At 29.4% G+C, this 27036-nt stretch overlaps 1 protein-coding gene and 2 long non-coding RNA genes across 3 annotated transcripts in view; all 3 read right to left on the bottom strand.

The window, feature by feature from the left end:
* LOC126744862 (innexin shaking-B) overlaps positions 1-27036 on the bottom strand; it is a 256450-nt gene that overhangs the window by 162759 nt on the left and 66655 nt on the right. The window lies entirely within an intron of this gene.
* LOC126744865 (uncharacterized) lies at positions 1899-14034 on the bottom strand. Its single transcript, XR_007663359.1, has 2 exons — positions 13877-14034; positions 1899-2117 (listed from the first exon to the last, which is right to left on the bottom strand). It is a non-coding gene; the product is annotated as an uncharacterized LOC126744865 (long non-coding RNA).
* On the bottom strand, positions 21437-22529 carry LOC126744867 (uncharacterized). The gene is made up of 2 exons (XR_007663361.1): positions 21763-22529; positions 21437-21621 (listed from the first exon to the last, which is right to left on the bottom strand). It is a non-coding gene; the product is annotated as an uncharacterized LOC126744867 (long non-coding RNA).

The following is a 27036-nucleotide window of genomic DNA, read 5'->3' as shown; positions in this document are numbered from 1 at the left end:
ATTTCCCTTTCGATTTTTTTATACAAATACCTTGGAGTAACTTGTGCGACAGTTTATATTATTTAATATAGTCAATAACAGTTATATTAATAATAATCGGACTTTAAATAAAGGTGGATTGTGAACAAAGCCAGCATTAATAATTAAAAAACATTGCGTTACTCCTAGTAGACTCATGGTTTGATCCCGTTTGATATTAATACTTTCTACCTAAAATATTTTTTCAGTCAAGTGATTATTTTTATCAGTTGAGATAATAATATATTAATTTTGAGATATTAACTAGATTTATCAGTCGAGTAAAAAATAACTAGATTTATAGTTCATCAGTCGAGTTATTCTCAATAATAAATCAAAATATACCCGGTATAAGCATTTAAAAAGGTTTTATAATAGATTTTTTTTCTACAAATTTCTTAGTTTATAAAATACCTCAATCAGGCTAGAATTTTATATGCAATGATTAATTTAATTTACTGTTTTACTATTAATTTGTAAACCTTATATCCTAATTTAATTAATTATTAATATTGGTGTTGCTTTCTTTTTTAAAAATAGGGATACACTTAAATGCCAACTCTAAGGAAAAAAAACATATAGAATAACAATAAATGTGGCTGAATATTCTTTATTTTTAGTGTTTGCACATATAAATATTTTATGCTTTGAGTTTTTACCTGTGTAATGTAAAATTGATTAAGCAACTAATCAATTAATAGTTTAAATATCTGAAATATTTTTAATAATTTGTAAGTTTAATGTTAAGTGTTTGTTTCTATATTTTTGAAGATTTTTGTTTTAGTTTTTGGCTGTAAACTTATCTAAATTTTCTCAGGGTCAATGGTTATTATTTATAGTTATATTTAACATATTTGTTTACTTTTTTTTACTCCAATGACACTTTAAAATCTTTTTAGAAGAAATAATAAAACATGGTATTTGTTACACAGTAGTTTTTTTTCTCAATCCCTTTATGTATAAATATTCTCTCAGTTTTAGTCTTTTTTTGCTCTCCATTGTATTTTTTTATTTTTATTGCAAAAGAATGTTAGCGCAAATTTACCTTTAGGAAAAAAACAAGAAATTAAGTCCCCATAAATATAAAAAGGAAGTATACAAATGGTTATAATACATACAGGATCATTTATGTGCTATAATTAAAGAAAAAATGTGTGTTGGAAAAATGCAGCTTGCAGTAACTGTCAGAGAGGCCGATGGAACTATAAAACCACCAGATATTTATTACAACACAATAAAAAAAAACATTTAATTTTTTTCAATTAAAGGTCATATTGAATAGTAAATGTGACAACTTCTCTTATGTAGACAAATACTACTTAAAGAGGTACAGCAATATGAATTTTTCTTTTACTAATAACATAAAATAAATTAAAATTTTAATTTATATTAATAAAATTATTAACTTGATTTGTAGAATTTTATTGAGAAGCATTTTGTAACAGCTTTCAGATGTTGCATTTAGGATTATAAAGTAAGTAAACGCAAGTTAATTATTAAATTATTTTGTTTCTCCTTCCCTATTATAGAATTTATTTTGAGCCATGTTTTATTTTATTTCATTTTTTTAGACACAAAGACCAAGAGTTTTGAAATTATTCCCATGTCTCCTTTATAAAGAAATTTAAAAATATAATTTTTTGTATTAGACGACGTATTGTATAAGTGTATATCTCCGTTTGAGCTTTTTTTCCTGATATCGTGGTGAATGTTCCCGCTCGCTGATTGATCCATATTCAACCTTAATTATTGTACTATGGCAATGTTATAACAATATTTAAGAATATTCAATCAACAGTTATAATATGAGTACCTATTACTAAAGTATATATATTTTAGCTTGATTGGACACGGCTATTACACTGAAGTAAAAAAATATGTTTATTTTAAATTTATTTTATTATTTTATATTAAAATGTACAGGTATTTTATTAGAAAAAAATTATAAATAATATTCTACCAATGTTGTTTTGTTGTTATGTTGACCGTTGAGCAATTGCAAGTGTTTATTATTTGACTGTAGTATCCAGTCAATTTACCTTTGTTACGGCAGTAATTATTACATGACATGTTCCTTTTGTCAGTAGCATGTTTGGAACCTGTAAAGTACAAACGTGTTAAACTTTAAAATTTGGTAATATTTTAGTTCCTACTCTACTACAAAAAAAAGTTAAACAAAAGATGCGAAAAAATATAGAAAAAATGTTGGCACTGGTATAGACATGCATTTTTCAAATATATTAAAATGCTTATTCATTTTTTCAGTATATAGTGGCCTACCTATGATTTTATCAATATAATTTCTGTCAATTAAGTATTTATTCCCTCATACAAACACCAGAAATGTAATAAAATGTAGAAATACTTGCTGAATCAATAAGAATTAATATTACAAAATTAAGTAAAAATATTAAAAGATAGCTATGCTATATAAAAAAAAATAAGAAATAAAAAAATAAAAAAGCAAAAAATCAAAATACAATAAAAATAAAATATACCTATGAAAACAGCCACCACCCTAAATATAAATTAACTTTTGACAAAACAACTGAGATTTTGTACTTCTAATACTAATTGCAAATAAATTTAAATCATATTTTTGTATAACATTATTACAGTCTTCCATTCCATTTTTAGAAGAATAGCTTCAGGTTGAACCAAAAAAATGCTTTTGAGTTTTTATTTTTAAATTTTATTGATCTTCGGAATTAAAAACACCAACAATTTAATAGATAAAAATTGTGCTATATTATTTTATATTATTTGTATTATTATTTTTGACAGTATACTCAAAAAACTAATTTAAGTGAATTATTGCTTTCCTTTAAACAAAGTTCTAACTTTTTGTATATTAAACATCAAGCTTTTTGGGGTACACGTTTATAAGAACTTTCGTTAACGAATCTATATATTATTTTTTAACAATAACCTGATCAATTTGTTTAATACATATTGAAAAACACTACGGTTTACTAAACTTCCTAAATAAATAATTTCTGCCTGGTTTCTTATATATTGCTAGGTTTCTAGCTTTATATGTAGCCAGTAAATAGCGCTATTTGCTTAAACCACGTTTTATAATCATTGAAATCAATATTTCAGTTTTAATGAATATAAAAATCAATTCCTAAAATCAATTTGAAGTAAAAAACGGTACTAATGATTGAGCCTTAGTTAGTTTCAAAAATTACTATCGAAACATTGCACTTTAATTATTGATCCTCATGAAAGAATATAGCTGCTGACTGCTGTTCATATTATTTGAAATTTTTAAATAAGTGTACAATTCCACGTTAATAGTATTTTGATAAATACGACCCTTTGAAATTTTCCAAACAAATAATTTTCAGCAAATTAACCTGCTTTAAGACCAAAATCACAGAATGTCAACTTATATACTACAATAGGTATCATTTAGTGTTAAAGCGACAGTTTTAATACTTTCAAGTTCTGCCATTATTATTCCGCTAATAAAAAAAGCAATTGAAATCTTCATCATAAGGTAAAAATTCAAAAAGGAATTTTTAAATTAAAACAAAATAGCAAATAAGTCATATCTAATATCTCATATGTCCCTATTTTATTTTAGTCAAAATACTTTAAAGTTTTTATTATTAAAAAACGACAAGAAAGAGAGATACCAATAATCGTGTCGGGCTTTATTCATAAATCAACAAGATGTGACAACAGAAAAAAACCGCATGCATAGATTTATTAAACTTACATGCCTCTTTAAATGTTAAGTTGATTGTACTATAAGATAAATATGTATTAGTTTTGCGATAACACTATTTTTTTAATTCGCTTCTGAATAACTCAGTATTGTTTTCCACTTTTGATGCACCTATTAATAGAAGTCTACCTGGAATTAAGAACTATTAAAATAAAAAAATCTATCTTTGAAAATTTACCTATATATTTGAAATTTCTAAATTTTGTTTTATTAACGTATCGAAAAAGAAACAAACTGAATGTAACCCATTACACAGATGGTGCTAGTCTGTTTTTAATCCTACCTAATGGCCACCTAGGGCCCTGGGAAAAGCAAACAAGCCCAAACAGATTACAAAGGGGTCTTAAGAGAACCGATAAGATAACGATGCACCCTCTCATAAACCACCCAGAAAAAGAAAGTGGCATCACGTCTTCAAGGCCGGGTTTTTGGAAGGTTTAGTCAGTCGACTTGCGGTATTATTATCCGTCGGTCTCTAAGCGCTCGTTGTTGTATTTCTTTATTTATTAAAATAATATTTTGTTCTCGAAACTTTATTTGTTTTATTTACATCGAATACAGTTTAGGTGTGAGGTGAACTAAACGGTGAAGTTCGTGAATTTGCTTTGTACTACTTTATAGTACACATAAGTTAGTGTTGCGTGTAAATATAGACTAGTTGCTTTAAATTTAATTTTTCGATGTGAATATTGTACATAACGTTACGTATGTGTATATGTACGTATATTATTTTGTAAATAGGCCGTTTTACTGTAAATAAGTTTTTTTTGGTAAATAAGGTACAATTAATTTTGTGAGTTACGCATACACATATAGACTTTTTCTTTAATTAATTTATTTAAAGACATTCTGTTGACAATGGGTCGCAAAAAACATAATAGGTCTAGTTCGAGTGATTCGACATCATCTAGTGACTCAGAATCGTCATCTAGATACAAAAAGTCTAGCCAGAAACGATCATGTAAGTCATTCTACCCGGGTAAGTCCAAAGATATTATTTTGCCGCAACATGACTCACGCAACCAGTTACGAACGGTTGAGAGTACTGATAATCACTGTCATACCCCTCCTATGGTAGAATCGGTTATTGAAACTACTATAGATATAGCTAATGCCAGCACATCTACATCTACTAATTGTAACCCATCTACCTCAGTTGATGACAGAATTAAAAGACTAGAAAGAATGGTGGGGATTTTTGTAAAGCAAGGCGGACCAACGTCCGACATTAGGCGGCTAGCTGTAAGGAGCGATTGTATCCCAGAGTTTGATCCCGAAAATCAAAATTTATCAGCTGTTGTATGGCTAAAAAAAATAGACCAGATTGGAAATATTAATAACTGGGACCACGTAAACACCATATATCAGGTACATTCTCATCTAAGAGGGATGGCCCGCAACTGGTACAATGGCTTGCAGCAATATCCGAGTTCTTGGATTGAGTGTAAGTCGTAAATTAGTATTGTTCAAATACCCAAAATTGTTAATTCTAGCAATTCGAATACCTGTTATTTCATTGATTGTATAATTAAGTCACTAAATACTTCATTTAATCGAGCTATAAATGCCACACCAATGGAATGTTTAATTGGTTGCAAATCAAAGAATATAGGTGAAGCATGTGGATTTACATGGGTTGCGAAAGCATTTCCCAACACATAACTGAAAATCAACGGATCTCCCTAGATCAACGGATCTATGTGTGTAAGTTGTAAATATTGTGTCTTAATTGAAGTCAACGGATTTCCATAGATCAAAGGATCTATGCGTATGAGTTAAGAAGGCAAATTTATATCTGAGATCGACGGATCTATTTGTATTTGATCGACGCGAACATGAATAACGATCAAAGAAAACAAGGATCAAAGAAATAATAATTGAGGTCAAAGGACCTCGGCAATTACTTATATCGCTAAGGCGATTGTTTTTTGCAGGTTACTTTGCAGTGGATAAAACTTTAGGAGCCATAAGTACACGGATGTTTGTATAATAAAATGCCATCTGGGAAACGTCCTAGAAGACTTAACCCAATAGAAAAACTGAGTATACCAATGGACACAATACACATTGATCATCTTGGACCGTTTGTTACGAGTAAAAGAAAAAATGCCTATTTGATAGTCGTCGTCGACGCATTTACGAAGTTTGTCTTTTTAAAAGCAGTTCCTAGCATCAAAACTTTGCCAGTGTTATATTTTCTGGAAAACATAATTGAAATGTTTGGTGTTCCAAGAGGAATAATTTGTGACCAAGGAACAGCGTTTACTAACATGCGTTACTAACATGTGTTAGTTCAAGCAAGTAAGGTCTGCAATGACGGTAGAAGTCGAAAGCTTAAACCGAAGTTTAAAGGTCCTTTTGCGGCATCGAAAGTCCTTGATAATGATCGCTATGTAGTAAACGAATTACAAGGATCAAAACGTTGTAGGACTGCTTATACGGGCATATGTCCTTCAGATATAATGAAACCTTTTGTTACGACAGTTACTGATGATGATGACAATATCAGTAGCAACCATCAGTTGCCGAAAAATGTGTTTCGTCTTCTGAATTTGTTTATAATATAGGTAACTAATTAAGTTTTTTTTTTGTTTTTTTTAGTGAATCTAACTTCACGAGCTCGTGAAGTGTAGTCAGGAAGGCCGACTGTAACCCATTACAAAGATGGTGCCAGTCTGTTTTTAATCCTACCTAATGGCCATCCAGGGCCCTGGGAAAAGCAAACAAGCCCAAACAGATTACAAAGGCGTCTTTAGAGAACCGACAAGATAACGATGCACCCTATCATAAACCACCCAGAAAAAGAAAGTAGCATCACGTCTTCTTGGCCGGGTTTTTGGAAGGTTTAGTCAGTCGATTTGCGGTATTATTATCCGTCGGTCTCTAAGCGCTCGTTGTAGTATTTCTTTATTTATTAAAATAATATTTTGTTCTCGAAACTTTATTTGCTTTATTTACATCGATTACATGAATCATTTTCCTTCAGAAAACCTAGATACTATAAACGTTTTAGATTTAATTAATAGGGAAGATCTGCACTTACATTTCTTGCTTCTTTAAGATAAAAAGCGTAAAACGGGTGTTGCATCGCCAAGCTTGCAATAAGAAATCTCATATAAATTATAATACCTTAAAATGTTGACTCTTCTGTATATTAGAAAGAGAGACTGTTATAGACTTTTGTAAAGATGCGAGTAAGATAAGCCACCATGCCAAATTTCATTACTTTCTAATAAGAGATTAAGAATTTATTTGAAAAAAACTAAAATATAGAACCCCCAGCAAAATTATCAAAATATTGTCAAAATCTATATATTTAGTGATCAGTATGAATAAATGTTACACTATTTAAGAGAAAATAACTATGATTAAGTGGTACTTTATGGGGAAAAGTTTCAAAAAATTTCCAAAGTATTCTGTGTACATTTTCCTCAAAGGCATTTTTCAAGTAAAACAAGAGTGCAAAATATTGTTAATATATATGAGACTAACGGTGCAGTAAATAGCAAATGCAAATGCACAGAGCAAAACAATAATGATAGAAGAGCTAGGAAAATATTTACCTCATATTGAAATAAATAAAGGAATTAGCGGCAGAATTTTTAAAGAAGTTTGATGAAAAGATCAAAGCACATTATTGTGCTTACTAAAAAAATATAGATACCATTCCTCTAAATATTAAAATATCAGGAACTAAGGGAAGGTGATGAAATCCGAAAAGCAGATTTCTGTGTTGAAGTTATGGAAAGGGCGAATAACCACAGGGATTTTTTACGAAATGTTTGTTTTAGTGTAAAAAAACGAACACAGATATGTTCTTACAAGTATCCAGTATCCTCAAAGGTATTTTTGGTCATAAAATTATTGGGCCTATTTTTTTAGAAAATTATTTTACTTTTATTCAATTTTTTATGATTTAACACGAAAGTCTAATTTGAGTGTGTTACGTTACGAAGTAGAAGTACTGTTATGACGGCAAAAACTTGTGCCGTTTGTTTCGTACCACGGAAACAAGGATTTTATGTTTTTTTTGTTATGTTGGCATAAAAATGGCATATTAAATTAATAATAAATTGTATCTTAAAACGAATTATTAAGAAATTTATAATAATTATAAAATATGAAATTTCCCTAGAAATGCTTTTTATTAGGTAGGTACTTTTACTCTAATAAGGTTCATTAAAAAACGCATAAAGAGTTCATAAACGGTAATATTGTTTATATTTAAGGCATAATCTATTATCAATAAATATTTATTATGTAAATATTTTTTGACGACGTCAGTAATAAAGATTCCTTGTATGGTTAGCATCAACAATGCAATCGAGCGGCGTTCCGGCGCCCTTTTCTCTAACATACGTTATCTATATTCTATTAACTTTCAATATTGACTTCTTTATAGAGCATCTTATCATATTTTGTATAAGCAAATGCTTAATATTTTATTAATGGGGACCAATAGTATGGTTTTGTGCCTGTAAAAATAAGTAACAATTTTTTATGATTTGCTAATTGATATGATAAAGTGGTTTTCTGCCATTTCTACATAAGCGTTTAGCATTATTGCATCGGCGATATTGCAAGCAAACAAACTACCCATAGTTTCACGATAATTCTAGCCTTGTAATATTTTTAAGCGTTTTAATGTTCTAAGCATTTTTGAAACTTTTAACAAATCAAACTGGACCAGCATTGGAGAAAGTTGCACCTGAAAATGAGATTTGATTTCAAATAGCTGGCTGTCCTGCTCACAATTCACAGCAAGTCAGGGAATATCTACAAAATGTATTTAATGGATGCGTACTTAGACTAAATTCCACTATTAATTGACCAGCCAGGTCTCCGAACCCTTCACCAAATGATTTTTTCCTGCGCGGTTACATTTAAAGTGTTATTTATAATGTTGTACGTTATCGAAATTAGGAAGAGTTGCATATGGCAATTTGACCGGCATGTAACTAAATACATAATTGCATATTAGCTTAGTAATGTAAGAACCGTACTTTACAACCGATTAGAATATTGTTTGGCGGTAAATGGAGGATTGTTTGAGCACTTGATTCAGAAAAATTACTGTATTAGCTTAAAAATTATTTTGTATTTATTCTCAATACTTTCTTTTTAGTTTTTTTGTTTTCTTGTTTGCAAGTACTTGCATGTATTTATAAAATCACAGAAAAAGTAATAAAATTTAGTGTTGTGACCTTTGAAAAATCAGTATATTTCTATTTTATTTTTATATATGTATATTTTAGAGTTTTTTTTTAATATACAGGGAAGCCAGTATTTGAAAGTATCATAATTTAAATGGGATTTCCTATGACCAGCTTGGCAAATTACCACCTGGTATATTGTGGCAATGGATCACTTTAATTGAGTTTATTTTAGTAACTATTTATTAGATTATTTTATTGCAGTTATAAAATATTAGTGATTAAAGTTATTTGGTTACCTAAAACTGCGATTGCAGTGCAAATATTCAATGTTGAAATTTTTGCCTTTCACCACATTTTTAATTCAATAATCGGCCGTTTAGAAATTCAGCAATCAACTAGCTAGATGCACAATTCCTAGACACCTATTTATGCCTGGCGGATTAGAAATCGCACCGAGTTGGGTAATAGAAGTAATTGTAATTGAATGAATGTAATTATAAATAAGAAAGATAATAGATACATAATATATGTAAATGTTCGTATCATATTATTTAAACTCTCATACTAAGTTACTTCTTTCTTTTATTAAAACTTTTGTGTCACGTTTTTGGTATTAAATTTGTGCCAAGTTTAAAGTAATACCTGTTATCTCTAAATACATTTGCAAATAATTATTATCATGCTCATAGTTAACTCTAAAGGAACTTCATTTAAGGGTAAAATATAGTGCGACTAAATATAGAAATAATTCAATAAAAAGGAGATAAAAAAAATATCGTCGGTTTACTTTTAAAACCTCCTAAATCTGATTTTTACTATTTTCGAGGTTTTAATACAAAAAAAATTAATATTATTATTCAGCATCCTGTAAAAGCTCTCAAGTCTTTAATTTATTACAGCGCCATCTATCGAACAATGATTAAACCTTCTATGTCGTTAAAACGTGTAACATTACTCAAAAGCTTCTAGGTCTGCATTTTGACATAATGGCTATTGTTTCTCAAAGTGTGCTCTTCATTTTCAGTTGATTTCACAGTGAAATACGAATAAATAGAAAAGAAAGTGCGTTTATTCATTAGAACAGAAAGTAAGTAATTAGTTATTAACTATATAATATTAATTATTGGGGTTTGTTATGATAAATTTCCTTAAGTTGTTTAAAAACGCCTTAGGAGGTTTTGATTAACCCTGTTTTATGGCAAACATCGTTTGAAAGGAGACAGATGGTTTTGATTAGGAGAGTTGAATTACAATAATTATTATTTTTTACCTTTTAAATCCTTTTTTGTTTGGATGTACAGGGTTATTGATGGTTACAAATTGACCACCCCGTTAACTCGTTTATTTTCTTAACGATTTTTTTGAAATTTCGCAACGTTGTTATTCTCATAAAAAGCGACTTTCAAACATTTTTAAAAATATTTTACTACTTTTGGTGTCACCAAAAATGAACCCAACTTTTGATTTTTAAATGAGACCCCCCATAAATTTTTGGTTTTTTTAATTCTTCGCATCGATTTACTTAAAAAGTGTAAATCAATGTGCAGAATCCAAAAAATCAAAAATATATGGGATGTCGCTTTAAAAATCAAAAGTTGGGTTAATTTCCGGTGAAACCGTAATTTGTATAATGTTTTCAAAAATGCGTGAAAATTACTTTCTATGAGAATAACAACATTGCCAAATTTGAAAAAAATCGATAAAAAAATAAACGAGTTAAGGATTTTATTATTAATTTAGATTCAATAACTCAGTAAAACTGACTATTATAGGTTTTTTATTCTGTTTAAGATGTACGGGGGTTTGGGCAGAAATAAGTTTATGGTAGCTCTAGCTACAAATTTCAATGAAATTCACGGTAAAATTTCCTCAATAATGGATAATACATCGACTTTATTTTTGGAAAATAATAAAATAGTTAAAAACCATGACGATCTGGCATAAAATGCGACAACTAACGAGATCGAAAGTGAAAATTGTTTTGAACTTCAGACGGAAATAGATGAAGCTATTAAAACATTAATAGATGACTGTGGAGGACCTGATGAATTAATGTTATTAGGCGAGATAAATGTTAAGTGTTCTTACTTAACTTCTAAAGGTACTTTATTATTATGAATTTACCGTAGGCGCTTCAGAAAATGCATTTTCGGACCTCAACCTAGAAACTGACGGGGGAAATAGGGTGCAAGACCATCCAAAGCAAAGTGATATTGATGTTGCGGAGCCTGGAACGTCAGGAATATTTACGACCAACCAAGTAGTGCAATGCGATGACGATGATGAGTACTTACCAAGTGAAAGCGAAGATGAACACCTTGGGGTCAATAAAAAAGTTATATTGAATACTGTGAAACTAGGTCTATTAAATCTCTCTCCATAAAGACGTTTCATGAAGAGTTTGCTTTAAATAACTTAAGCTTATACGCATCCAAAAAGGATCAATGTGACCTTTGTGTCTCATATAAGGTGGGAAACGGTGACGAACAGATATATAACCAACATGTTTCCAGAAAAAATAGAGCACGCGATGAAAAATCTACAGACAAAAGCACAGCTCATCGTGTTTTTACAATGGACCTTCAATCGGTTCTTCTTTGTCCAATGCTAAAGGCTTCGAATATTTATTACAAAAAAAAGTTGGTAGTTCATAATTTTACTTTATATAATTTAAGAACAAAAGATGCAAATTGCTTTCTTTGGCATGAGGCAGAAGGAAAAGTTACCTCAAATGAATTTGCAACAATTCTGTATAATTTCCTAGAAGAATCCAGTATGTGCGAAGGTGAAGAAATAATTTTCTATAGTAATGGATGCACTGCCCAAAATAAAAACGTAACAAATGCTCTTTTGCATCTATTAATAAAAAAGGGTATCATTATTACGCAAAAATATTTGGTAAGTAGCCATACCCAGATAGAGTGCGATAGCATGCTACAATTGAGCGAAAACTCCGCAATAGAGAAATTTATTCACCTGCTGGATATATTCCTGCATGTAAATCGGCTCGGTCAAATCCAAAACCCTATCAATTTAAATATTTAAAACATAAATATTTTTAAAACTTTTCGGCACTTAAGTACCACACTTCCATTCGTCCTGGCTATAAAACAGGAGATCCGACTGTTAATGATTTGTGCGCCATTCAGTATAGGCCTCATGGAAAATTACACTTCAAATTACATTTTGACGATGATTGGACAGTATTGGAAAAGAGACTTTTTGGAAGAAAGACCAGTATTGGAAGAGAGAGAAAAGAGCAGGAAAAGTCAAGGGGTTGGAGAAATAGTTCCTCTTTATGGAAACCCACTTCCAATTAAAAAAAGCAAATACGATCATTTTCAACAATTAAAAGAAGTTATACCTGCGGACTATCATCTTTTTTATGACACCCTACCATTTGAAGCAGACTAATTTTTAATTTTTGGTTAATTTTTCAAAATAATTTATATAATGTATAATGTATACCTTTCTTTTGTTCAGTAGCTCATGATAACATTTAAAACATAATTAAGCAGAATTCAAAATAAATAAAACCTACTAAGTCTCCAGCATTACTTGTTTTTTTGTTTCAAAACCTTCGAAGTCTCCTTAAAAATTATGTTGGTAATATTTTAACAAAAAAATAGTGTTGATTTATCAAAAATCAATTGTAATTAGGATTAAATACAATATCAATTCACGAAAATAGTGTATATGATTTTAAACACGTTTTTTGTGCCTCCTGTAAAATGTATCCAAAATGAAAGTAAGCCGACGACATATCATCAATTTTTTTATATTAGAATATACAGGTTAGGGAATCGATCATTATGCATAGAGTGGTGTTTTAATACGAAATATAGAGACGTGCACGCATTTATTTTGTGCGCTCTGCTACATATAACTTTTCAGTAGGGCTTTAATACGCGTGTGTCTTTGATGGGAGTAAATGTATTACTTGCAATAAAATAACGCAAGTTCGGGTAGTTCTTAAATATTTTTCTATTGCTAAGTTTTAGAGGCATCACTGTACAACCACATAGAATTATTGTTCTCTTAAAGTGCTTATTACGCTATGTATTATAATAAAAACTAAAGCGTTATTTAAATAAAAATTACACACAAACTCTGATGAAGGTAGATAAAATTAATAGTAAATAAAATTAAAACTTCTAAAAATAAACCTAACAAAAATCAGTTCTTTTGTTAAAATTAAAAAGCCAACAGATGTTGTTCTTGGACTAAACAATAAGTTAACTACCAAATTCATGTTTGTATAGGGTCTCTATAAGATAAGATTGGATATTCATACAAAGGAGAAGATTATTCTAAAAATAAAATGTTTAATTATAATAGTTATCCTGAGTTTTAGAATATTTTAAACATTTATACCCATGTTCTTTCCAAATACTATTAACAGTTTTCTGGTCCATACCCAGAACCCCTACGCCAACACTTCTACTTAATAGCATTGAATCGACTTCTAAGGCACAAACCATTTCCTATAATTGCTTTCGCTCCTCGACCCTTTTGAGAGTGTTTAAAGAGTGTTAATCCTTAGGTGATTTTAAGAAGAAAAGTTTTTATCCTAAACTCCTTAACTTTTGAGCTACAGAGTATACAAAAAAGTACAGAGTGTTAAAATGTTTTGATAGCCACTTTCAACAGATAATCTAAATTATTTTAATTTTTGCTTATGTATTATTCTTTTAATTTAGTCATATAATAATGTATGTACCTACATTACGAATTTTCTTTATTTAGAGTTGCTATAGATCAAAAAAATTTTATTTTTTATTTAGCACTACGTTTTAGTTGGAAAGTATCTCCAACCGTCATTAATTATCGACTGATGAAAATAAATTAATAAGTAAATTAAAATTAATAAAAATAATAAGAGTATATTAATAATAAGATATTCTAAACCAATATAATATATTTTTTTAAAGTATGACGTCAAATATATTTTAAAAAATAATTGACTTACCATCCTGGTTTTGTAAGTGAACCTCATTTGTGGTAAATATCAATAACAGTGCCAATATTGCTAATACAATTATGCTTAACTTGTTCATTTCTTTGTCAGTAAAATTATTAAAAGATAAAGTTATTATAAAAGGTAGATAGTAATGACGGTTTGCTTGTCATATTAGTTCTAGAATGAAATGAATTGTCAAGTTTCGAGTTCGTTAAGAAATATACGAAAATTACGAAAGCATTTGAATGTTTGTAGAGCTTTACATTTAAAATGTTCTCACAAAAGACTCTTTTTCCTATCTATAATTTTAATGCAGAAGGTTGTATATTTACTAATAAATTCTTAATTAATTTAATAAAATAGGCAGAGATTCGTGTAAACATTAATGACCTTGTCTTTGTTTACTAATTATTATGTGTAGTAAGTTTTTTGTTAATTTAAGATGCTCATCGAGGGACATCTTAAAAATTTCAGAACCATCTATACTTTAAAACGTATTTAATATAGTTTGCGGAAACATATTTTGTCTATTTTCAAAACATGACGTGTTATAATTAGTATTTAATTAAAAGTTTCAATTGAGGATATATGCCTCTCGAAGATGAGTGCCTCTAGATTAAATGTATTTACATTTTTAAAATTTTCCTTCAATATTTGACTGTCTTTATTGATTTAATAAATTAGAGTACAGATAATTAAACCAGCCTATCTTAATTGCGACCTAATAAAAGCAAAAAACAAGGCTTTAATAGCGGTAGTTTGGTGTAAAATGATACGTGCATCTTGTTAAAAAGCGATACTGTTTACTTTTTATATATTCTATAATAAAGTCATACATTGTAAATATTAAAGACAGTTTGCTTTAGGACCGTCATAGCTTTTGAACTGAGATCGCCATTTTTAAGATTGAATAGTTGTCTACCCAAATGTTTATGAAAGTGCTCGAAACCTTTTGTTGGTGCTAAAGACTCGCCCAATCACCCATTAATTTCTTGCTGGTTTTAATAGCGTTTTACAGAAGTAAGCTATGACTTCCTTGCTACCTTAAAATTTTTGAGAAATAACAATTCCAGTAACTCTAATTATTGGCAAATGCATCTAAAATAGATGTGTCTTCCTAAATTGAAGAAATGTACAATGGTCTTTTTAGCTTTAAGATTGTTAGTAGACTATGAGACCTACCGACAATTAAAGTACTATCTTATTCTGTGTGAGGTTATGTAGAGCTATTGCAAGGATTGCGAAATTTCTTATGAATCTTCTGTAATAAGTACTAGAGACCAAAAAGCTTTTAAATGTATGTTTTTCACTATATCATAGCCAAATTGCGATTAATTTGATTTTAACTAAATCAGTCTTGACACTATTTTCTAATCCGCTACTTAAGATTCTTTTTCATCATTGAAAATAATTGTTAACCGGATAGCATTTCCAGGGTGTCATCAATTTTCTGTAGAGAATAGCCGTCTTTCTTAGCAATATAAATAATAAATATATTATCTTAGCACTTAATTATCAGTTTTTGGTATTTCTTACTAACACAAGTTTCCTTTTACTAACATAAAAGAATATATTCTAAGAGCTCTGGGAGGATTTTCTCTTTGTATTTTTATTCTTTGCAACAGTAAAGAATGCTTCAGCTTTAGTTCCAGTGCTAACTAGCTACTTTTTAGGTCAATATTGTGTAAAGAAAATACATTAAAAAATTTAGTAAGACGTCGCAATTTAATACTTTTGTTCAACTTACTTTTTTTCGGAAATATGCTCGGACATGTCAATAAACATATTAAATTAACTTTATTTTAATGTGAAAAAAAAATTATACAGGAAGTTTTAAATGTGAAATATGACCTTATCGATTATTTTTTTAAATAGTAACCCTATTTTTCTATTGGCTGATGTTAAAAGGTTTAAGTTTTTGTTCTTAAAGTTACAAATTTGTCCCAAATTTTTTACTCCTTGTCTTTTAAAAGATAGTTAACAAATATTATCTAATTCAAAAATTGAATTCAATTTAATAGCTTTTTATTAATAGATGCTTGGAATGCAACTTAATAGGGATCCAAGTAACTTAACAGGATAACAAGGTCCAATTTCTTATAGTCAATTGTAGTTTAGTGAGTGTTTCAGTATTTTTTAGCCATGTCTTATTGGATCTTTCACTCTACTATTAATATAAAAGACCACCTTGTAAATAGATATAGTTTATAGTGGGGCAAAAAACCATTCTCAAGTGGAGGCAATATAATATGGAAAAGTTTTGCAGGGAAAGTCTTTTCTCCACAAATAAAATGTCAATTCTGTAAACGTGTGAAGACAATTAGTAATATTTTGTAGGTTTTTTTTTACAATTTTGAAATAATTTTGATAAGTATTTTTTAAAGTGTTTGTAATATTTTTTAGAGTCTGACGATAACAAGAATACTTGCCAAAATGCATCACTCCCGACAATGGAATTTTATTTGTGGTAAAAAGACTTCCCCTGCAAAACTTTTCAAAGATTTAGTTTAGCTTTAATCTTTTCCCGAAGATGCTAACATCGTTAGTGAGACACGTGACAAGAATAAAATAAAGAGCTCTGGTTAGTGTTAATACTGATTTCTGATTTGAGTGTCATACCAAAGGTTCTAACCGTAGGACCACACATGAGCTCACACTGACATTGTGATCATCGCAATCGTATAGTGATATTGCAAAGTACCGTAAGCAAGATCAAAATGCCGTTCCGGGAAAATGGACGTCTAAGGAAAATAAAAAAACTCAGTAAAAAGGTTAAAGTAAATGTACTTCTTTATTTTGAAGAAAATCCCCATGTCCTCACTAGGCAGATAGCTAAGGAACTTGAAATTAGCTAGTCTTCAGTGGTAAGAGTTCTTAAAGATGAGAAATTTCATCCGACAACAAATGCTCTACAAATAGAACACGTCCTATTTTCTGATGAATCAATGTTTATGTTGAACGGTGAGGTAAATCGTCAAAATTGCCGTTATTGGGCAGATAAAACCACACACTGGATAAGCAAAGGCCACACTCAACATCCAGAGAAAGCCAATGTTTGAGCAGGGATTGTTGGTGATCGAGTTATACGACCAATTTTCTACCAATAAAGTCTTAATGAAGCAAAATTTTAAAATTCTTTTAAGAGGATCTAGTTCGACATAGAATCTGGTTCCAATAGGACCTCATTTGCTCATGGCCTCCTTATTTTGTGAAACCTGTTCGTGAGTACCTGGATAATGTATTGCGAGGTAGATGGACTGGCAGAAAAGAAACCCTTTAAAAAGCCAGCAAGATCTCCAGATTTTGAACACCTTTGGACTCATGGGGATTATATGGAGAGCAAAGCTTGTAAGACCAGCAGGCAACAAAGGTAGCTTTAGTTGGCTCTCTCGGTGTATAAGTGAACCAGTTAAACAATGAATTCCTTATCGTTGTATTATTCGCTATTTCTATAGTACCGGTTTGGACGACTGTTACCAGCGGTTTAAAAACATGTTTGGTTTTTAATGTAATATTGACTATTATTTTAAAGGGTACTAGTATTTTTTTAGGAAATGCTTTATTACATTTAAATAATTTGTTAATATTTATTATTATTTAATAAGGTATAATTGGGTTAAAAAAGGATTATAAATTCTGGGAAATGTACAAAACCCAAATATAGTGCCGAAAAAATAGGTTAAGAGGAGTATGTACCTGAAAGGTGATAATTTTCCTGATTGAACAAATAAATACTTTAATGGTCTATACCTACATTCTATTCCTTTTGGTATTTTGAAGTGATATGATCAGGCTATTAATTGAATTTACTTTGTGATTTTTTAAGTTTTGAATTATGGATTCGCAAGAAGACAAACATATTGCTGAATATCGGTTTTTATCTTCGGGAGAACGTCGTTTAGTTTTAAAAGTATAAAATTATTTTAAACAAGAAAAAATAACATGCAGCCACAGAATTAGTTTAGCTAGTTTGGCAAAAGTTCCTAAGAGCTTGATTTTATTACAAAAAGACGAATAATCGGACAGTAAAACCTAAAAAATAAAATAGTAGTAAATAAAACGTAGTAACTAGTAAGTAAATGAGTAATATCTAAAAAATAAAACCTCGGATGATCCCAAACAAGTTGTGTTTCTAGCCAAAACTTGGATTTTTGCCAAGGGGAACCCATCAAAATCATCATGGCAAGATGGTAGCATGCAATACTATCCCAGCAGCAGTTTTAGTTGTGAAAAAAGATACATTGTGCTACTTACATGCAGGAAATCCGTACAAAATGAGGGCTTTATCTCCGACGCTCGTTTGATTTTCTCTTCGACCAAAAAGAGACGACTACCACGGAAATACGAATGCCGATATTTTTGAATATTGATTTAAAGAAAAACTCCTCAAACGGATTAAAGAAACAAAGTCAGCCTTTGCAAATCACCTTTTATCAACTATATTACATGAGTGTGGAAAAGGTAAAAAACTAGATCTCCTCGAAAAGTTGGAGATTACAAGAGCTAAGAGAAGCCCAATATTAAATTGTGTCAATGATATCTTCAATTTCGAACGTAATCCCATTTTCAATAATCTCCAATAAAAATTTTTAATCTTGTCTCATATAACGTAGTTACTTGCATACTACATCATTACCCCGGTTTGGCGACAAGGTATATTATGCTTCGGACTTCAGATCCAATGGTCTCTGGTTCGATCGCTGTGTTTTTTGAAAAATCTTTTTTTATATTTTTTCCTTTCATAATTGTATTTGTTTTCATTCTTTATAAAATAATATGTAAAAAATTTACTGGGTGTGATATTTGGCGTTTTAAAATTCATATTTTAGTCAATAACGATACACGATGGTATAAACTTATTTTATTTTATTTTTATTTATGTTGGTGTGAGTCAGTGTGCAGTTTTTTGTATTTAGATAGGTATGTCTTTTCTGTTAATTAGCGTTCTGTTCCGTATTATTTAATTTTGTTAATTCTACTTAGGTCTGATGATGCCCTAATGCGGCAAAACGCGTAACCTTTAAATAGACGCTTAATTTATGAGACTTGGACTTTGAGTTTACTTTCTCCTCCCCTTTATTCAAATAAATTTTATACTTAGAGCAAGCTCGATCCAGGAGGTGGCAGTCAGATAAATTCTATAATTGGTGCATGGAAGCATCCGAACAGCCTGCGAGACATAAAGTAGAAGTTTTTCTGGGCTTTTGAGTCGGGTTAAGGCTTGGGGTATTGGTGTTTAAAACGCCACTTTCTTTGTTGTAATTTAGCAAGAAAATCAAGAAATTAGTGTATGTGTAAAACAATCACGATAAAGCTAAAACAATCATGATGAAGCTATTGAAGGGTTTTATCAAATTGTTTTTTTTAGATTTCAATTGCGCCTTCTATACTTGCTACAAAGCTTGGTAGTCACTGTATTTAGAATTTTACTTATAGCTTAAGAATTACCTCTTTTCACCGCATTTTCTTCGTTACCCCAGTAGGTTGCTTTGGCAGCAGCCTTGAATTGACTTAAAAAAATACTCCATTCTTATGTAGATAAAAATACTCCCTTCAAAATTAGTGCAAACTAGTGCTATATTGAGATTGGAAGAGGGAACCATGATCAGTGTCCTTTTTTTTAATTTCTTTAAACAATAAAATTAAAAAAAATACTTTCATTTATAATTAAAAAGTTTAACAAAACAGAAATATTTTTGTAAAGCTACTGGAATAATAAACATGCATTAACCTGTATGTTGATTTTTTCTTAAAAATATTAAGAAAGATAAGAAAAACCAGTGATTTATTAAGAATTGTAATTAAATAATTTCATTATTATTGACTAGCTGACGGTTACGAAAAAAATTCGTAATTAAGACGGTGAAAGACGGTTTCGAAAAAAATTAAGGGGGTCAATTATTGGCTTCCCTGTACATTTTACAGAAAAAATGTAAGATAACTTTTTGAAGAGACCAATCTAGCAAACCCTCATGCAAAGTTTCAAAAAATTTTAATAATCGAACCTTGAATTATTCAATTAAATATAATTGCAAAATTACCAAATTTTTAGTTCAGGTAAAACCAGATACCAGCTACCAGCAAACAATTTGTTATAAGGTTTTGTCAAATCTGGCTTACAGCCGTTACGTTTAATAGTTGAAATAGACGGAATGGGCTTGGTGGTGAAATAATCAGAAACATTTCAGATACTGCTTTAAAACTGTTTCCGACATAATGCCACCTAATTATGGCTATCTTTTCGTCGATTGAATAATTCATACTTATTTCCAAATATCGACTGTCACTGATTTATTGACACTTTTCCTCACCTCATTGACAATATTCATTTTACTGGTGCCCGTTTGGTTTTATCTAAACCAAAGATTTGCTAATTTTGCAATTACATTTAATTGAATAATTCAAGATTCGCTTATTAAAATTTTTTGAAACTTTGCACAAGGGTTTGCCAGATTGGTTTCTTCAAAAAGTTATCTTACATTTTTTCTATAAAATGTACAGGGAAGTTAACAATTGACCCCCTTAAAATTCACATGGGATTTCCTATGTTCCGCTCGGCGACGCACCACCCGGTATAATGATTTTCCCAAAAAAATCATCAAACAACCCTTCCCATCAAACAACTCTATTTACAAGATATTTATTTTCATTTCGTTTTAAGCATACATACATAATTACTTGACCGTTATAACAACAAGACTTCAATTAGCTAATTAGAGTGCTTAATGGTTCTTTCGCACACCTACGAAAGTCACGACATTAAACGTGACAAATTAAACGGTTGCTTTGCGATTTAGATGCGTTTTGTCAATTTAATCAGATTTTGTTACAATATTAATGTTTATATAATTTGGCTTATTTAAAACATTTAAAATTATTTGCTTTTGTCACTTACTTTTTTAGCTTTCCAGCTATGTTTCATAACCAAGAGGCTTTTATTTGTATAGAGTAACATTCTGGGATACATTTGTCAGTTACGTATCTCATTGGAACCAATCATCTAAATAATATTCAATATGTTTCAATATGTTGTGATGAGATGCTGCTGTTTTTTAATATGTCTGGAACATCGTCGGTTGGAATTTAAACATTGTTAAGAAAAGATATTATTAAAAAGCGGATTTAATAATCTCCTTATTTAAGGTATGAATATTAAAAATCCAGTTTCAATTTGACTTTTTATATTTTGAGAGTGTCTATAATAGCTAAATATATATACCATATTCTTAAATATGTATGTAAATTAAGCTTTAATTTATATATTGAGTTGCTAATATTTTACAAAAGGCAAATAATTTGCTACCTAATCGGATAAAAATCAATTAGGTTATCTTTAAGCAATTAAAGGTAATTTTTATCACAATCTTTTTTTTTGTAAATTTTATTATTTTAGTGAAAAACCTTTAAGCTGTTAATTATTAGCTCTTTAAATATGACTATTTTACTTGTAAATTAATATTTAATTCAAATAGAGTGTAAATTTAATAATATAAAAAGTATATTATTGTAAGCTTTATAATATTGATATTAGTTATTATCATATTTTGATTATTTAAAAAAAAACAATAATTATTTTCTAAAAAATATAATCAAAGCAAAACAACATTGATTTTGTATTTAATTTTTACATTGACATACGTAGTGCTTATTACAAAATCCACCTTTTTTTCCATGCGCGAGACAGTGTAGATTACAAGCTGAAAACTTTTCTACAAAAATGTTCTCTATACAGGATCTCTTAACTCTTATTTGCTCTAAAATAAAAAGGAAATTTAAAAAAAAACGAATATATACTAAATTTAAAAAGGGTTAATTTAAACTGCTACTTTTTATATTTAAATAGGTAAAACACGAGAAATACATTTATATTACTTAATTTAATTAAATATTCTTACCTACACCATTCTTAATTAAATTTCCGCCAATAGTACTCGCTAAAAGACTTATAACTAAAATGATCATTAGCTTTAACTGACTCATATTTTATGTGTGAAATGTAATCAAAGGATTTAAAGATTTCTGTAGTCTGTCTCGTTAATTTTTGTGCATGCTTTATATATTAAACTAATAATATTTATATTATTAGGTTTCTCTTAATGCGGGGAAATACTTATTCCTGTTCACTAATTCAGCATTCAGTTTATCATTCTCATTTGATAACTATTAATAATCAGCTAATCATTTTATTTATAATATTTTATTATTTGGTTTGCGCCAAAACAACTTACTTGTTACTTAATACTAGGAATCCGCAAGCTTTCAGGTAATAAATATTAAGACGAAAATAAATCTCACATACAAAATTATGGTTCAAAGTTGTAAGAAATACAGACGACTCGCCGACCTTTTCATGATCGTCAATGCCTTTGACGGTCTGAGGTAAGCCACATTATAGCATCGGTGATCCCTCTTCCTTCTACAAATCCATATTGTCTCGACGCACAGTGTGTCGATATAATATGGATTTGTGGACAAAAATAAAAAACATAATACACATATAAACAAAAATGTGTTTTTATTAAAACTGCATACCAATATGATAATTATCAAAATTAATCAAATGTTTATCAAAATTCGCCGCTAAAAATACTTTAAATTAATGCCATTAGATAATCTTAAATTCTGGTTGTTTATTTTGCATTTTACAGTAGAGTAAAAGGTTTTAAAAAAATTGTTGATATGTGCGAACTTTGGTATGAACTTTATATAAACCATAACTTTAAACTAATTACTTCAAATACTTACTACTAAGTATTTGATTATATTTTAAATCTTTTTAAATCTATCTTTTTGTTTATATGCGTTTTTAGATATTAAATTTAAAAGTCATTTTCTCAAAAACGTCAAAAACCGCCTTTTTAAATTTAGCAGCAAAAGATACATTGATTTACGCTTTTTGAAGTTATGCCCGTCATTTTTTGCGCAGATCTGCGCTAAGGTTTTTTTTTAAATTTTTTCGTGTCCGGAGTACCTCTGAAAAATTAAGAAATGACTTATTTGAAGTCTGGTAACTATTTAAAAAAGGTCAGGTGGAACTTAAAATTTATGAAAAAATAGTTTTTTGGCAAGGTAGAACCCTCTACAGATTTCCTTAAGACTTGTAAAAATACTGCTAAATTCTTTTGTCTAACAATGAATATATAGATATTGGCAAGCATGTCAAAGGAAAAAAAATATTTTTAAAGAAAAAACAGCACTTTTTGCTAAGTGATATTTATTTGTAAGATGTTTTTCAAAAGTTTCAACGTCAAGAATTATCTCAAGTATAACATCAGTCGAGTCGCGGTCGTCCCTTGAAGTCCTTTAAAGAAGGTTCCCGAAAAACAAAAATAAGGCGGGTCCAAGGATTAATAACTTCTTACAGTTACGAGGAATTATGTTTTCGCTTTATATTTCGATTTGAATTTGTCGGAAGAAAGTATATACTTTTGCGGTGTGCGGTTAATTCTATACATGAAAATTGCTTTCCCAGTTTGTACCGAATTCGCTAAAAAAAAAGAATTTATTTTAAAAGAAATTATATCCTCCGAATATATAGCCGAAGTAAAGCTACAGAATTTACTAAATACCAGTGATAGGATATTACAAACTTAATATGAGTATATGTTTTTAATTCTTATATCTCCGTAAGAGTTATCTGATGATAATTTTCGATTTGGCTTATCTTTCCTTCATTTGTGGATTCAGACGTTTGAGTGTTTATTACACATATCATCTAGATTACCATTTAAAAATTGGCAAGTCAGATCTCCAGACCATAAAATCATATTTAAAAAAAAAATATATATATACAGTTGCAATTTAAAAAGCAACTTCGGTTGACAGTGATAAGCCAAAACCTGGGTACGGATCCACAAATAACAGAAATAGGAGCAGAACTTTTCTTAAAAATGCAGAAACTTCTTTGTCTATTACCGGAACTGATGTTAATTTAATTGAAGAGATTTACCTAATCATTCAAATCATAAACTCTGTGCATTATATTGTTATATGTACATCTCTATAGTTGGTACTATGCCTTGTACAATTCACAAATTGCTAGTTCACCAGGTTGAATTCATAAAAAATTTTAATATTCCTATTGGAAAATTGTCGAAAAAAGACGCTTTGGAGGCAAAACACAAAAAGGCAAGAAAGCATTGACTAAATCGTACAAGAAAATTGTCAAGAGCCAACTGCAATAAAGACTGATGATCACTGTTACTAATTTCAGATCCTTACTTAGCGACAGTCAGAAAACCCCTCTTAAAACAAAAATATACAGAAAATATAAGCGAATATTTGGTGTTTGGTAATCACAACAATAAATCTAATACTTTTCTTAATTTTGAAAATCTTGAGTTAGAGTTGCAAGATGAAGATGAAAGTTCTTCAGATTAAGATGACTATTGTTTTGATTTTTGATTTTAGCCTGAATTAGTAGAATATTATTATTTTCTTTAATACGCAGAAAGGCGTCCCTTAGGCTCTTTTTTTCGTTTACTTGATAGATCTAAATATTTATTAATGATGATTAAATTTACCATGAATTGCATGTTACTATTATTTGTTAAGCACCTTGTAGCTCTAAAAGTCATTAATGAAATGTTTTATTTTTTTTGCAGGTGTATAAATTAAAATCTGTCATTTCCAAAAATCTTTTTAAAACTTTAATCAAATCAGTTAAATAATTTATATATTTTTTATCCCGTAACCTCATATATCGACGTACTGTGCGACGATAAGATCTTAGCTTGTTTGATAAAATACATCAGTCTATCCTTTAATGATTTTTCAAATATTTTAGCTAGGTTATTAACCAGGTCGATAATTTTGATTGGTCGATAATTTTGAAATTTATTTCTTGATTAGGCCTTATGAATTGGAGTTATTAAGAAAAGACTTAAAGTGTTTTGGTACCTTTGCTGTTTTAAAGATTTTATTAACTATGTGTTGATTGGGTAAAACCATAAAAGGGTGACTTATTATTAATATCTACGAACATGAAAGGATAAAATCATACTGTTTTAACACATTTAATACATTTTGTTTTAACTTTTGGTGTAACAAAATAACTAAAAAAAAATAAGTTGCAGTTGCTTATAATTTTTTGATAAAATAATAGAAATAATTAATTTTTGAAAAATATTTATGTTATTCAAAATATCTGATATGCATTCAATTTAAGATTTATGTTATTAAATGCTCATACCTTATTCAATTATTTTCCTCTTGTTAAGTTATTATATTAATGATTTTTAAAAAATTTACTCAAAAATAAAATAAAATCTACGTTTCGAAAATCTATGTTCCCAAAAAAACATTGAACACATAATACGATTACAATAAAGAAATAATAAATACAAAATACGATTAGAGTTATTTTTTATGGTTAGTTTAAAATGTAATCTCAATAACTCAAATATTTTTTCTTAATTATATAAAAACATATTTTATATTTAAAATTAGAAAATTAAGAATTTCCGACCATAATTTCATTAGAAACTAAACCCTTAACAATAAAATATAGTTTTAATACTTCAAAGGATGCGCGTTTATGTGACATGTCTAAATACTAATTTTCATTATGTTGTTAAATTCAAAGAAGTAAAAGAGTGTTCTATTACTGTTTCTTGGGTTAATTAAGATGTGTGTATGTGTAGTAAAAAATCCTAAAATTTAAAATGTTTTCAATGAATGACGAAATATGGACGTAAATGATTCTTTTTTAGGTCTATCAAAATATTTAACACTCATTTTATATGTACAGTTCTTAAAATTCACCTACAAGTAAAAACATGCTTCGATTGGTTACGTGAATATTAATGATATTACCTTTGACTAGTATTTAACTTTTACTAGTTGATCAATGGACGGTATATTTAACCACTCTCGCCATTCACTAATAATTGTATAAGTTAACACTATCACTGCAACTTTGGCAACATACGAAACATTGAAAGATTTCTTAGAAAGATTTCTTAGAAAAGGTGCTTTATATCAGGTTACTGGGACGAGCTCCAAAAAAGATGTAAAAATTAGAATTAAGAAAAAACCTTAATTTAATGTACTTTTAATAATAAAATTTCATTGAGGTTTATATAAATTACCTTTATTTATGTACAATTTAAAGTAACATTTCAATCTTTAACCTTAAATAAAACTTTTAATTTTATGTTTTTTAACCTTTCTTGTTTTGTTCAATTGATGGCTCTGCTACGAGGCAATTTGCCAGCACGATTTGGAGATTTGGGAAAACCGTCGGGTATGTACCCTGTTCCCCGAATCGACTCTTTCACTATATTAAATTATCAATCACAATCGAAACATTTCAATGCACGATGTCGCCTCCCCTATAATGCATCCAGCATCATCCAGCCTAGTTACCGGCGTGAATAGGATCGGCTACCACCGGCAGGGGGTTGGAAAGGGTCTGGGAAAGGAATTTAAAGGATAGAAAGGACGAACAACCACGTGTTGATGGGATGAAGGATAACGCGGAAGTAGGATAGAAACTTTCAGAAAGTTTAATTTTGAAATGCACGTTGTACTAACGGCAAGGGGCAGGAAAGGGTCAAGGAAAGGAATCCGTTGGATAGGAAAGGAAGAGAACAACCACGTGTTGACTGGGTGAAGGATGACGCGAGTTTTTTAACCTTTAATTTCATATTTTATAATTCTAAACTTTATTTTATATACATATCGGGTCATGGAAAAGTTGCAAAATCCGCTTTAAGTGAAAATTTAAAATAAATATACCCGACAAACATTTCAGGGTTTTGGACGCAATCTGAGTTCAACTGTTTTTTTTTCAAATAGAAATTTTAATATTTCATGTATGTTTACATTCATACGATTAATGATAAAAAGAGACACTAAATGATTTTTTCCCAAAAATATGCAACTTACGATAAAATGGATAAGATGTAAAAAAAAATAAAAAAACAAAATACAGTAAAAAAAGAATAAAAAAAAAGAGATTCCTTGTCAAAACAACAAAGCAAACAACGTCAACGTTAAAGGGATGAAAATAAAAAGCCTAATGAAAATGTTCTTCGCGAGGTTATTCGTATTATAAAATATTATTTTTAAGGTAAAATTAAATCAAAAAACACTCTAAATCCTCTTGTGCAAGTAGAAAGAACGAGAACCCTAGGCTATACATTAAAAAATACGAAATTGTCGTCTCA

This window comes from Anthonomus grandis, chromosome 15 (genome assembly GCF_022605725.1).
Source record: "Anthonomus grandis grandis chromosome 15, icAntGran1.3, whole genome shotgun sequence".
Lineage (NCBI taxonomy): Eukaryota > Metazoa > Arthropoda > Insecta > Coleoptera > Curculionidae > Anthonomus > Anthonomus grandis.
The sequence above is the reverse complement of the archived record's forward strand: the minus strand, read 5'-3'. Positions and strand labels throughout refer to the sequence as shown.